The 15,339-nt window shown below is 44.5% G+C and overlaps 1 long non-coding RNA gene across 1 annotated transcript; it reads right to left on the bottom strand.

Annotated features, from left to right (window-relative positions):
- Window positions 1–2,522: 2,522 nt before the first annotated feature.
- Window positions 2,523–4,037, bottom strand: LOC115122540 (uncharacterized). Its single transcript, XR_003862476.2, has 2 exons — window positions 3,647–4,037; window positions 2,523–3,130 (listed from the first exon to the last, which is right to left on the bottom strand). It is a non-coding gene; the product is annotated as an uncharacterized LOC115122540 (long non-coding RNA).
- Between the last annotated feature and the right edge of the window lie 11,302 nt (window positions 4,038–15,339).

The raw sequence follows: 15,339 nt of genomic DNA, 5'->3' as shown, positions 1-15,339 counted from the left end.
AATAACCTATCTATGGCAGCTATTAGTCTACTATAGCAGAGGCCGGGTTTGGTTGATTGGTTGCTGTCTCTTATCTCTCCCTCTCTCCTCCCTGCTCCCCATGTCACTCGCCAACCTGGTCTCAGGGCATCTTGTATTATTCTGTACGTAATTACAAAACACTCCCATTTAGTATAATATGTTATATTTTGTATGGTATGTATTACGAATTTAGGGTTTACGGGTTAAGGTTAAGTATATGAGTTGGATTAAAGAGTTAAAGTTAGGGTTAGGGGAAAGGTTAGCTAAAAGGGTTAAGGTTAGGGTTATAGGGGAAGGGTTAGCTAACATGCTAACATGCTGACTAGACCCAGCATGTTGATTTTGTCCATCCATACCAGACGAGATCATATAAAAAATATCAAAACTGACTCTGAACAAACTATATCATTTTGGGGACAAGTCGAAACACATGAAACATTCATGGACATTTAGCTAGCTAGCTTGCAGTTGCTAGCTAATTTGGGACATACACATTGGGTTGTTATTTTACCTGAAATCCACAAGGTTCTTTTTTTTCTGGATATTTGTAGAATTTTGACCCATTTTGAATCAACACAAAATCATGTGTTCTCTACTCCAACAATGAATTCACAGATAAAAGGGGAAACCTAGTTAGTTTCTACTAATCTCTGCTTCTTCTTCGTATTCTTCTTCTTCTTCTGTGGACTGTATATGGCGGTTGGCGACAAACTTTAAGGTGCATTACCATCCCCCACTGGACTGGAGTGTGGACCACAGTTCATCTTTCAATCACCCACGTGGGTATATGCAGATGCTCATTGATGCACGCGAGCAGTTTAGATAAAATTATTGAATAACGTGTGTACATTTATTTTGCAAAGCTCGCACACGCAATGCCGGCAGTGTGGTCAGCATGTAAGTAGTTGCGGAGAAGCTAAAAAAAAAGTAGTAAGTTGCTAATTAGCAAAAAATGTCTGTGATGAGATTTGAACTCACAACCTTTGTGTTGCTAGACTTTCACATCAAATCCCTACCCATCCACCCCGACCAACCACCCTACTTTCATTTTGGCTTTAAGTAACCATCTGTCTTATGTAACCATACCAAATGTAACATATCATACATACTAATTAATGTGTTCCGGATTTCCATTTACTATGTCAAATCAAATCAGATTTTAGAATAGAATACAGTATATACGTATGAGATGAGTAATGCAACGTCTAGTCTATGAGAACAGGCAGCACTCGTTCACAGTATGGTCCATAACAGTTAGAAGTAGTGGGTGGGGAGGGGGGGATGCGATTTGCATAGTTATAGTCAGCTAATACAGGACAACTAAAGGCACAGTGCACTAATTCTGTGAGAGAAAAATATTTATATTTTATTAATATTATATTTTTCAATCAAATTTTTCAGGGGGTGCTCCTGAACCCTCAGAACCCCTACTTCCTGTGGCTATGGTACGGCCCCTCTGTGTTTCTCTCACTCCTCTCCCGCTTTATCAGCTCTGGTTAATAAAGTAGCTTAAAAATGACTTTTCTGCTCTCTTCCCTCATATGGATCGGATCGGGTCTGGATCCACCAAGTCTATATGAACGGGTCCAATTGTCCTTGGGTCTGTTTGAAACAGGTCTCTATATTAAACAAACTGTTTTATGCCTATCGGGACTGGGTGGGATAGCCCCAGTTCCTTTTTGACCCGTGAAGACACAGTAGCAGGCCAGTAATATGTTATATTTTGTCAGGATGTATAGGAATTATGGAATTGATTTAAAAAGCCCATACCGAGGATCATTTAGCTATTTGATTTTGAATTTTAAGACCCCTTGAAGGATACTTAAAAAAAAATGTATTTGATGAAAAAAAGTCTCCATATACTGTATTTGGGGACGCCTGTGTTCCCTTGTTAACCATGAATACACACCACTGGATCAATGATGTATATACAGTAAATCAATGTCTATGGCTGTGACATTATATTACTGTGTATCCTTACTCGCCCTCCCCTCTCAGTCCAGTCCAATCGCTCTCCTTCTCCTCTCACTCCCTTTTTACCTCATCCTATCCCCTCCCTCCCTCCTTCTCTCTTCCTCCCCCCTCCTCCTATCCCCTCCCTCCTTCTCTCTTCCTCCCCCTCCTCCTATCCCCTCCCTCCTTCTCTCTTCCTCCCCCTCCTATCCCCTCCCTCCTTCTCTCTTCCTCCCCCTCCTCCTATCCCCTCCCACCTTCTCTCTTCCTCCCCCTCCTCCTATCCCCTCCCTCCTTCTCTCTTCCTCCCCCTCCTCCTATCCCCTCCCACCTTCTCTCTTCCTCCCCCTCCCCCTATCCCCTCCCTCCTTCTCTCTTCCTCCCCCTCCTCCTATCCCCTCCCACCTTCTCTCTTCCTCCCCCTCCTCCTATCCCCTCCCTCCTTCTCTCTTCCTCCCCCCTCCTCCTGTCCTCTTCCCCTCCCTCTTTCTCAATGCTCCCTCTCTTGAATGCTAAAAGACATCAGTAAAAGTAGGCCACACTCTTAATATGTAAAAACTCTTGATTTTATTATACATTTAGGTTCAACCATTTTGACCCCAACATGCTCCAACACGCAACATTGTCCATAGTGAAGTGATATCCTTCAGGTTGCCAGCTGTTCCAGAAACAGTGTACATTATCGACTTCATGACAGAACACAGAGTTCATCCCCACCCTATTCCCTATAAAGTGCATTATATAGGGAATATATAGGGAACTATAGTGTACATAGTGTACAATTTAGGACACAGTCAAAGTCTACATGACAGAACACTCCAGTTCATTTCCCACCAGGGACACAGTGGGTCTCGGCCCCAGCCTCAGCCCAGTCCCCAACACCTTTGCCTCCAGCCCTTCTGGACCAATCCCCACGCCCGTGTCAAACGCCAGCCCCACCCTGGTCCTCCCCTCCCCTTCGCCTTGAGACAGCGTTAGAACCTGGGCTCTGGCCATCAACTTGACTCCGTCCCGATTGGATGCCTCGATGCTGGCGCCCACGCCGGGTCCCCTGACATGTGACCCCCCGCTGAGATGCTGGTGGAACAGCCCGATGTCCACCGACCCACCCAACTCTCTACTACTCACCTCCACATAGGGAACGGACATGGCACACCTATAGAGAGAGAGAGAGAGAGAGAGAGAGAGAGAGAGAGAGATAGAGAGAGAGATGACTGATTAGGAGGAACATCATTTAACCTTCTCTCTTACTATCATGATGGAATTATGACAATTTTAATTTAAATTCTAGGTATTTTCAGTGTTCAGTTTGAAGTCAGTACGTTCTCTCATTCTGTGGTGAACAGTCAGAGTTATATAGAGTGGAATAGACTAACTTTAATCACCATAATCACGTTGACTTATCTTTATTAAATAAGATAAGATAAGATAAGCTGTTTTTATTGTCCAATTGTACAAAACTTCCAACGGAAATTCGACTTCCGTTTATCTCAACCACTCAGACAGACACACATGCACACAACAGAGGTTAGAGCAGGGGACTGCCATACTATTGGGCTGAGTAGCAGTTGTTGTGGATACACAGTATAGACATCTGTGATTCTAATAGAAATCAATAGAACACAGAAGAAACCGTAAATCAGTATTATAGTCCCTCAAATTGAGGACGCACCTGTGAGGAGTCTCCTGTTGTTGTAATATATCAGTCAGATGTTCTTCAGTAGCTCCTCAGGCTGTGGAAACACAGTGAAGCTTCTCTTCTACAGATCACTGAACATCAAGTCTTAATGTCAATCTGTCGACTAGAATGAACTGAATGAAGATCAAGACAGTTTATTCAGTCTTTATGTTTTTCCAGTCAGGATAAATGTTGTGTTGCTTCTCAATACAGCATCTGACTTTATAAGGTGTTGAGGCAAGGAAGAGGGGTGGTGGGGTGTATGTGTGTGTGGGGAGTAGCTGATGCGGGATTCGGTTGATCCAATGTCTGGTTCTGTCTCTGTTTCTGCTTATCTTCACTCTCAGCGGCTCTGTTCCTTCATTGGACGAGTCGAGTCAGCTGTCTGTTCCCGCCCATGAACTCCGCAGTCATTGGTCCAATTCAATTCAAAATAAAATCAGGAAATGAAACTTAACATTCTTCAGGACTAAACAACAGCAAACAGACTTTCTCTTCTCTATCAGAGCGTAGTCACACTATTACTGAGATCCTTGTTCTAACTGAAAACCATTCTGTCCTGCTGAGCTGATTTAGGTGCCAGGAAAGGAATATCTGGAAATATTATTCTTACATTTCAGTTTATATTACATGTATTATTACTATTTAGTCAAGTATAGTTTTAGCAAAGAACTTCATAAAACAGGATCAAATGCTTTGAACACACTAGAAAGTTCAAATGTGTGTGTGTGTGTGTGTGTGTGTGTGTGTCGAGCATTTCCTAATGGATGTAGGGAGAGGGGTAGAGAGAGACAGAGACAGGCAGGGAGGGAGGGCTCAGGGAGCGATGGAGGGATGGGATGTAGGACAGAGCGAGAGAGGGATGGAGTACTTACACTAGGGTTGGGCGGTTTCCAGATTTTCATATCTTCATATCGTCCTTCTCTTATCCGGGGATTTACATTTTAGTACACAAGGGGGCACCAAAAAAACTGAAAAATAACCATTGGGCATCTGTTACCGGAATGCTAACAAAATTAGCACAAGTAATAGCGAAGTTCCATGGAAGCTGCTTGCTAAATGTGCTAGCGAGCGCAAAGACAGCTCATAAAGATGTACATATATAGGTAGGAGCTTGGACATTTACAAATGAATGTGAACAAGAGACATTGTGCAAATTAAAAAAGTTTTGACACATGCTTGTCTGAAGGAAGAACAGTACTTGCTCTGAAGCGTGTACACACAGTGTCTGTCTGGAGTCTGGAGTCGCTAGGGCTACAGGCCTGTCTGCTCTGCTATCATTTATGCTTGGCATCAGAATCATTTTGTGTTTCAGTTGCTCTTCTCCACTCGAATGGGTATTCTATCTGCAGAAAACACTCTGACTGATGTCTAGCTACTTTTTAAATATATATAAACTCAGCTAAAAAAGAAACGTCCTCTCACTGTCAACTGCGTTTATTTTCAGCAAATTTAAAGTGTAAATATTTGTATGAACATAACAAGATTCAACAACTGAGACATAAACTGAACAAGTTCCACATGTGACATGTGACTAACAGAAATGGAATAATGTGTCCCTGAACAAAGTGGGTGGGGGTCAAAAGTAACAGTCAGTATCTGGTGTGGCCACCAGCTGCAGTAAGTACTGCGGTGCATCTCCTCCTCATGGACTGCACCAGATTTGCCAGTTCTTGCTATGAAATGTTACCCCACTATTCCACCAAGGCACCTGCAAGTTCCCAGACGTTTCTGGGGTGAATGGCCCTAGCCCTCACCCTCCGATCCAACAGGTCCCAGTGCTGGTTTGGAAAGTTATTTAGATTTTTATGAATTATCTTTGAAAGACAGGGTCCTGAAACAGGGATATTTCTTTTTTTGCTGAGTTTATATACAGTGCATTTGGAAAGTATTCAGACCCCTTGACCTTTTCCACATTTTGTTACGTTACAGGGTTATTCTAAAATGTATTATATAATTTCCCCCCTCGTCAATCTACACACAATACCCCATAGTGACAAAGCAAAAACAGGTTTTTAGAATTTTTTGCAAATGTATTGAATTATTATTATTTTTATATCACATTTACATAACTACTCTGACCTTTTACTCTCAAGTGGCGCAGTGGTCGAAGACACTGCATCTCAGTGCAAGAGGCGTCACTCCAGTACCTGGTTCAATTCCAGGCTGCATCACATATGGCCGTGATTGGGAGTCCCATAGGGCGGTTCACAATTGGCCCAGCATCGCTGGGGTAGGCCGTCATTGTAAGTAAGAATTTGTTCTTAACTGACTTGACTAGTTAAATTAATGTTAAATGAAAAAAAAAACTATTAGAATAATTTACTCAGTACTTTGTTGAAGCACCTTTAGCAGCGATTACAGCCTGGAGTCATCTGGGGTTTGACACTACAAGCTTAGCACACCTGTATTTGGGTAGTTTCTCCCATTCTTCTCTGCAGATCCTCTAAAACTCTGTCAGTGTTGCTGCACAGCTATTTTCAGAGATGTTCGATCGGGTTCAAGTCTGGGCTCTGGCTGGGCCACTCAAGGATATTCAGAAGCAAGGACATCCCGAAGCAACTCCTGTGTTGCCTTGGCTGTGTGTTTAGGGTCTTTGTCCTGTTGGAAGGTGAGGTTTTCATCAAAGATCTCTTTGTACTTTTCTCTGTTAATCTTTGCCTCGATCCTGACTAGTTGTGCATATGCTACACATCAGAACACAAGGAATAGTGTTTTTGAAATTAGTGAAGCCTTTAGACTGTGTTGAAGGACACGTACATGTGGCTAATTTGGCCAATATCACCTGCTTTTAGATGGAACTGGCTGTTTTGTTGGACGGCCTAACAGGATATAAGTGTGTGTTGGATTGTCTTCAGTCATATAGGGGTTAGGTATGTGGGTGTCTGTGTGCTACAACCTAGCCTATGAATGACAGTTTACAACGCAGGTACACACAGGTCGAGAGAGAAATTTTAGGTGACAGACAGTGACATTCAATACCGCCTTGCACACTCTTGTCTGCATCTAGCTGATATAGGGTGTAATCATTAGTCCAACAGTTGCAAAAGAGATTTTCTATTGAACAAATTCAAGTATGTTTATCCTCGTATTGTTCTGCTTGCTTCCGTTTAAGGAAACATTTTCATCAGAATCGGCGGAATGAATACACCCCTGATCCCTGATCAATGTACAACACACCACACCAGCTGTATGTGATCAGGCAACAACAAAAAATCCAAGCCAAACAGCCTACATCGTTGTCTCCATATTAGCTCATTTAACATTATAGTCAACATAGCTAATATAACTGTTATTTATTTAACCGTTATTTAACTAGGCAAATCAGTTAACGAATTCTTAATTACAATGACGGCCTACCCCAGCCAAGCCCTAACCCTGACCACTCTGGGCCAATTTTGCTCCGCCTTATAGGACTTCCAATCACGGCCGGTTGTGATACAGCCTGGAATCAAACCAGGATCTGTAGTGACGCCTCTAGCACTGTGATGCAGTGCCTTAGACCGCTGACCCATGCAGTAACGTTAGTGTACAGTCAGTAAGCAGTTACAACTGCAGGCCCCGGTGGCAATAAATTCGTAATACCAAAAGCTTACCTTTACATGGAAGTGTTGTGTTGGATAGTCATAGCCAGCTAGCTAACATATCATCCCTCTGTCATAGCCAGCTAGCTAACATATCATCCCTCTGTCATAGCCAGCTAGATAACATATCATCCCTCTGTCATAGCCAGCTAGCTAAAATATCATCCCTCTGTCATAGCCAGCTAGCTAACATATCATCCCTCTGTTATAGCCAGCTAGCTAACATAGCATCCCTCTGTTATAGCCAGCTAGCTAACATATCATCCCTCTGTTATAGCCAGCTAGCTAACATATCATCCCTCTGCCATAGCCAGCTAGCTAACATATCATCCCTCTGTCATAGCCAGCTAGCTAACATATCATCCCTCTGTTATAGCCAGCTAGCTAACATAGCATCCCTCTGTTATAGCCAGCTAGCTAACATAGCAACCCTCTGTTATAGCCAGCTAGCTAACATGTCATCCCTCTGTTATAGCCAGCTAGCTAACATAGCATCCCTCTGTTATAGCCAGCTAGCTAACATGTCATCCCTCTGTTATAGCCAGCTAGCTAACATAGCATCCCTCTGTTTGAGCAGAGTGTTTAAGTAGGCTAAACTAGCTAGCTGCATTTGCCAGCTAAGTGAAACTGAAATAGAAAAAAAAATGATTGCTTGAATTTGTTCAAAACTGTTCAACTATTGTATTTCTCTCTCTTTGAGTCAACTAATCACCACATTTAATGCACTGCAGTGCTAACTAGCTGTAGCTTATGCTTTCAGTACTAGATTCATTCTCTGAACCTATCATGATTCAGGATATGACCAAGACACAGGAGGCGCATAATACAGTTCTCAATAATTTATTATAACACGGGGCAAAGGGCAGGTCGAGGACAGACAGAGGTTCGTAATCAGGTCAGAGTCAGGCAGGTACAGGACGACAGGCAGGCAGGCTTGGGAGCAGACAGAGGTTCGTAATCAGGTCAGAGTCAGGCAGGTACAGGACGACAGGCAGGCAGTCTTGGGAGCAGACAGAGGTTCGTAATCAGGTCAGAGTCAGGCAGGTACAGGATGGCAGGCAGGCTCGGGAGCAGACAGAGGTTCGTAATCAGGTCAGAGTCAGGCAGGTACAGGATGGCAAGCAGGCTCGGGAGGAGGCAGAGGTTCGTAATCAGGTCAGAGTCAGGCAGGTACAGGATGGCAAGCAGGCAGGCTCGGGAGCAGGCAGAGGTTCGTAATCAGGTCAGAGTCAGGCAGGTACAGGGCGGCAGGCAGGCTTGGGGTAAGGGCAGGCAGAGGCTCTTAATCAAGTCAGAGTCGGGCAGGTACAGGATGGCAGGCAGGCTTGGGGTCAGAGCAGGCAGAGGCTCTTAATCAGGTCAGAGTCAGGCAGGTACAGGATGGCAGGCAGGCTTGGGGTAAGGGCAGGCAGAGGCTCTTAATCAGGTCAGAGTCAGGCAGGTACAGGATGGCATGCAGGCTTGGGGTCAGAGCAGGCAGAATGGTCAGAACTGGGAAAACTAGGAAACAAACACTAGAGAAACAAAACCGGGAAAGAACGCTGGTAAAACCTGAGAAGACAAACTGGCAACAGACAAACAGAGAACACAGGTATAAATGCTCAAGGGATAATGGGGAAGATGGGCTACACCTGGAGGGGGTTGGAGACAAGCACATAGACAGGTGAAACCGATCAGGGTGTGACTGTCACATCTGCTCCTGCACCGCCCTCTAGTGGTCATCCTGTTTCTCTTTGACCTGCCGCCTCCCCCAGTGCTCTTTCCCTCTCTCTGTGTGTGTGTGTGTGTGTGTGTGTGTGTGTGTGTGTGTGTGTGTGTGTGTGTGTGTGTGTGTGTGTGTGTGTGTGTGTGTGTGTGTGTGTGTGTGTGTGTGTGATTATGCGGGCGGAAACAGGTGTGCTGGAGTCTAAGCAGATCCGCAACCCATAGTCAAGACCTCTACAAATACTCAGTCCTGCCACTCCCACAATGCCAGATCGTAACCTCTGCTCAGTCAGTTACGCTTCTAGCTATTTGTTACTACTCAGATCCTGTTACCCTGCTCTGCCTGTTTCCCTGCCTGATGCTGTTTTCCTGTTGACCTGCCCAATGCTGTTTTTCTGCCTGCTCTGACTCCCGCCTCCTGTCCCACGTCTCGTCATCCTGCTGCTCTGTCCTGGATTCCCAACTCCACTACTCCCTTGGATTCCTCCCCGGACCTGCTTACCCTGTCTCAAACACCCTCACTGAGGACAACCACCTCTACAAACATCAGCAAAAACAAAGGAGTTGATTGTTCACTTCAGGAAGCAGAGGGACCATGCCCCGATCTACATCAATGGGACTGCAGTAGAGAGAATCAGCAGTTTTAAGTTTGTCGGTGTCCACATCACCAAGGACTTGACATGGACCAACAAACCCACCAGTCTTGTCAAGAGGGCGCAAAAATGTCCTAAAGTGTCTGAAGAAATTTGGCATGTCACCCTCGGTCCTACTCCAAATAATACTGCTGCACCATCGATAGGGTCCTGACCGGTTGAATCACAACTTGGTACAGGAATTGCTTTGTCCACGACCACAGGGCTTCCAGTACATCACTGGGACCGTGCTCCCACCCATCCAAGATATCTACACCAAACGGTCCCGGAGGAAGGTATGCAGCATCATCAAGGACCCCACACAACCCAGCCACGAGCTGTTCACTCCCTTACCGTCGGGCAGACAGTGTCGGAGCATGACGTTTGATACCAACAGGCTCAGAGACAGTTTCTATCTACAAGCCATCAGACTGCTGAACACTTGAACTGGACTGACCACCTGTTCTGACTTGCCACACCTTAGCTAACACACACACACACACACACACACACACACACACACACACACACACACACACACACACACACACACACACACACACACACACACACACACACACACACACACACACACACACACACACACACACACACACACACACACACACACACACACACACACATTCATTCATGCTACACAACCATCACAACTGCTGCTACCAGACTCTTATTATGACTGCTAAATACTGCACAATTTAAACACTTGCCCCCCAATCCCCCCTTCCCCAAAACACATGTAATATTAGACTATAAATTGGGCCTTCCTGTACTATACTTTTGCTAAAATGTTTATTCTATTCTACTCAGCCATTAACTTTATGTTTGTATTCTTATATTTTATTATTTATTGTTGTTGTATTATTGAGAAGGAACCTGCAAGTAAGCATTTCATTGTACAGTGTATACCTTGCGTATCCTGTATATACCACTAACAAACTTGAAAATGGACAATTGAAACTTGATTGAACTCTTTAGGGGAAAGTGAGGTAAGTTGAGACGAAGAGGTAAGTTGAGCCACCCTTGTTTCTAGGAAACCATACACAAAATGAATAATTTGACCCAATATTTAGGAAGAGGTCATCATTTCATGCAGTCTGTGAAGGAAGAAACCTAAATTCTATCAGCATATCGAATGCGTGACACGGACTGGTAGCATTCTGGATCATTGCTACTCTAACTTCCGCAATGCATACAAAGCCCTCTCCTGCACTGCCTTAGCAAATCTGACCATGACTACATTTTGTTGCTCCCAGCCTATAGACAAAAACTTAAACAGGAAACTCCAGTGCACAGGTCTATTCAACACTGGTCTGATCAATCGGATTCCATGCTTCAAGATTGCTTCGATCACGTGGACTGGGATATGTTCCAGATAGCCCCAGACATTAAAATTGATGTATGCGCTGACCCAGTGAGCGAGTTTATTAGTAAGTGCATAGGCGATGTTGTACCCACTGTGACTATTAAAGCTTTTCCTAACCAGAAACCATGGATTGATGGCAGCATTCACACAAAACTGGAATCGCGAAGCACTGCTTTTAATCATGACAAAGCGACTGGAAACATGAACGAATACAAACAGTGTAGCTATTGTCTTCGCAAGGCAATCAAACAAGCAAAGTTTCAGTATAAAGGCAAAGTAGAGTCGCAATTCAATGGCTCAAACACGAGAAGTATGTGGCCGGGTCTACAGTCAATCACGGATTACAAAATTAAAACCAGCCCCGTCGCGGACATCGATGGCTTGCTCCCAGACAATTTAAACAACTTCTTTGCTCGCTTTGAGGACAATACAGTGCCACTGACATGGCCCGCTACCAAAGCCTGCTGGCTCTCCTCTGTGGCCAACGTGAATAAAACATTTAAACATGTTAGCCCTCACAAGAATGCCGGACCTGTCAGCATCCATAGCCGTGTCCTCAAAACATGCACAGACCAGCTGACTGGTGTGTTTACAGACATATTCAATCAATCCTTATGCCAGTCTGCTGTCCCCACCTGCTTCAAGATGGCCACCATTGTTCCTGTCCCCAAGAAAGCTAAGGTAAATGTACTAAATGACTATCGCCCCGTTGCACTCACTTCTGTCATCATGAAGTGCTTTGAGAGACTAGTCAAGGATCATATCACCTCTACCCTACCTGATACCCTAGACCTACTCCAATTTGCTTGCATACCGCCCCAATAGGTCCACTGACAATGCAATCACCATCACACTGCACACTACCCTGTCCCATCTGGACAAGAGGAATACCTATGTAGGAATGCTGTTCATTGACTACAGCTTAGCATTTAACACCCGAGTACCCTACAAACTCCTCATTAAGCTTGAGACCCTGGGTCTTGACCCCGCCCTGTGCAACTGGGTCCTGGACTTTCTGACGGGCCACCCCCAGGTGGTGAATGTAGGAAACAACATCTACACCCCGCTGATCCTCAGCACTGGGGCCTCACAAGGGTGCGTTCTCAGCCCTCTCCTGTACTCCATGTTCATCCATGACTGTGTGGCCATGCACGCCTCCAACTCAATCATGAAGTTTACAGACGACACTACAGTGGTAGGCTTGATTACCAACAACGACCGGACGGCCTACAGGGAGGAGGTGAGGGCCCTCGGAGTGTGGTGTCACTCAACGTCAACAAAGAGATGATCGTGGACTTCAGGAAACAGCAGAGGGAGCAACCCCCATCCATATCGACAAGACAGTAGTGAAGAAGGTAATTTCCTCGGCACACAACGTCACGGACAATCTGAAATTTTACAGCGTGGTGATGAAGGCGCTTCTTCAACCTGAGGAGGCTGAAGAAATTTGGCTTGTCACACTCACAAACTTTTACAGATGCACAATCGAGAGCATACTATGGGACTGTATCACCACCTGGTACGGCAACTGCACCGTCCTCAACCGCACGGCTGTCCAGAGGGTAGTGCGGTCTGCACAACACATCACCGGGAGCAAACAACCTGCCCTCCAGGACACCTACAGCACTTGATCAGTACAGGTGCATCAAAGCTGAGACTGAAAACCCGCTCATCCATATATTTATATGTACATATTCTTATTCATCCCTTACATTTGTGTGCATAAGGTAGTTGTTGTGAATTTGTTAGATTACTTGTTAGAAGTTACTGCACTGTCGGAACTACAAGCATAAGCATTTTGCTACACTCACATTAACATCTGCTAACCATGTGTATGTGACCAATACATTTTGATTTGAGAGTTTCTATGTTATTATATGGGAATGATTTACGGCATAGCAATTAGTTATGTTATATTTAATTGTTGTGGTTATTGCGAGCCCAACAGTAAATGTGCCTCCAACTTGTGACAATAGGGCTGGGATTCAATTTCAGGCAGCCGATATAATGCAGCGCATTGAATTGACTTTAAAGGTCATTTACAGTGAATGCGATCTCAGCAAACGTCAGTGAAAATTCTTTTAAAAGGCACATTGTCGGTTGCCCATCTCACTGCGTGGTAATGCCCCTCGGATTGAATTCCAGCCTAGAGTTGGTCATTAGTGATGTTACATTTGGAGCACATGGTGGGATTCAATGTCATTTGTGGAATTATTATTACCACCAACAACTGTGTATTTAGGCATATGAAGGTACCCAATGATCACCAAGACAATTTATAATGCATAAGCAAATTAGAGTTGCTATGAGTCCCCAATGTTAGTGGACATGTTGTATCACTGTAATAACAGCATATTCAACAACACAAGTTATTGGGCCCAAGCTGAAAGTTGAAAACAATAGTGAAAATACCACCCAAGCAAAGTCCCCTTGGAAACTACATTGAAAAAAAATATAGTTCATATACAGTCAAATACAGTTCATATAAGGAAATCAGTCAATTGAACTAAATTCATTAGGCCCTAATCTATGGATTTCACATGACTGGAAATACAGATATGCATCTGTTGGTCATAGATATATTTTAAAAAAGTAGGGGCGTGTATAAAAAAGACTGTCAGTATCTGGTGTGACCACCATTTGACTCACGTAGCGCGACACATCTCCTTCGCATAGAGGTGATCAAGCTGTTGATTGTGGCCTGTGGAATGTTGTCCCACTCCTCTTCAATGGCTGTGCAAAGTTGGTCGATATTGGTGGAAAATGCTGTCGATCCAGAGCATCCCAAACTGCTCAATGTGTGACATGTCTGGTGTGTATGCAGGCCATTTTTTCAGCTTCTAGGAATTTTGTACAGTTGTGGATGAATGGCACGACAATGGGCCTCAGGATCTCGTCATGGTATCATTCAAATTGCCATTGATAAAATGCCATTGTGTTCATTGTCCGTAGCTTATGCCTGCCCATACCATAACCCCACTGCCAAACATGGGGCACCATGTTCACAACGTTGACATCAGCAAACTGCTCACCCACACGACGCCATACACACTGTCTGCCATCTGCCCAGTACTGTTGAAACAAGGATTTATCCGTGAAGAGCACACTTCTCCAGCGTGCCAGTGGCCATCGAAGGTGAGAATTTGCCCACTGAAGTCAGTTACAACGCCGAACTGCAGTCAGGTCGAGACCCTGATGAGGACGACAAGCACAAAGATGAGCTTCCCTGAGAAGGTTTCTGACAGTTTGTGCAGAAAGACTTTGGTTCTGCACACCCACAGTTTCATCAGTTGTCCAGGTGGCTGGTCTCAGATGATTCCATGTGTGAAGAAGCCAGATGTCAAGGTCCTGGGCTGGTGTGGTTATATATGGTCTGCGGTTGTGAGGCTGGTTGGCCATACGGCCAAATTCTCTAAAACAACATTGGAGGCATCTTAAGGTCGCGACATTGACATTAAATTCTATGGCAACAGCTAAGGTGGACATTTCTGCAGTCGGCATGCCAATTGCACGCTCCCTCTAAACTGGACATCTGTGGCTTTATGTTGTGTGACATTACTGCACATTTTAGAGTGGCATTGTATTGTCCCCAGCACAAGATGGACCTGTGTAATGATCATGCTGTTTAATCAGCTTCTTGATATGCCACACCTGTCAGATGGATGGATTATCTTGGTGTAGGAGAAATGCTCACTAACAAATTTGTGCACAACATTTGAGAGAAATTGAGCACATGGAACCTCTCTGGGATCTTTTATTTTCAGCTCATGAAACATGGGACCAACACTTTCCATGTTGCATTTATATTTTTTCTCAGTGTATGTCCCCGTCAGTCAAACAATAGCTGGGAAAAAGACACAGTCAGGACCACAGAGTCTACTGTCACTGAACCACAGGTGAGTGATGTCGTGTCTATTGATGGATTTCCTGTTTATATGTTGTGATTCGTTGTGAATCACCAGTGTAGAGCAAATCAGTCATGTAGAGCTAATCAGGCCTCCATTCCAACCATCAAGACCCTCTGTGTTGATAGTCTGGACAGCCTGCTTAGTGGTTGCTTAGAGGTCTGTTATCACAGGGAAAGTATTTGAGTTTCAAAATTGGGGTGTTTAAGGTACCGTGTACTACACTGTCTGTTTGAGTTATAGAGAAGGATGTTGAAGTTGCAGTTATGTCGTGAGGAGAACACACTGGAGTCATTTATCCTTTGGTTGGAGTGGGCAATGTATACTGTAGGTGGAGCTATTTAACAAATCATAACACCACTTGTGGAATCTCAGGGTTTGACCCTGGCATCCTCTCTCTCTCTCTCTCTCTCTCTCCCTCTCCCTCCCCCTCTCTCTCTCTTTATCTCTCTCTCCATCTCTCTTTCTCTCTCTCTTT

Source organism: Oncorhynchus nerka, linkage group LG2 (assembly GCF_034236695.1).
Source record: "Oncorhynchus nerka isolate Pitt River linkage group LG2, Oner_Uvic_2.0, whole genome shotgun sequence".
NCBI classification, from domain to species: domain Eukaryota; kingdom Metazoa; phylum Chordata; class Actinopteri; order Salmoniformes; family Salmonidae; genus Oncorhynchus; species Oncorhynchus nerka.
The sequence above is the reverse complement of the archived record's forward strand: the minus strand, read 5'-3'. Positions and strand labels throughout refer to the sequence as shown.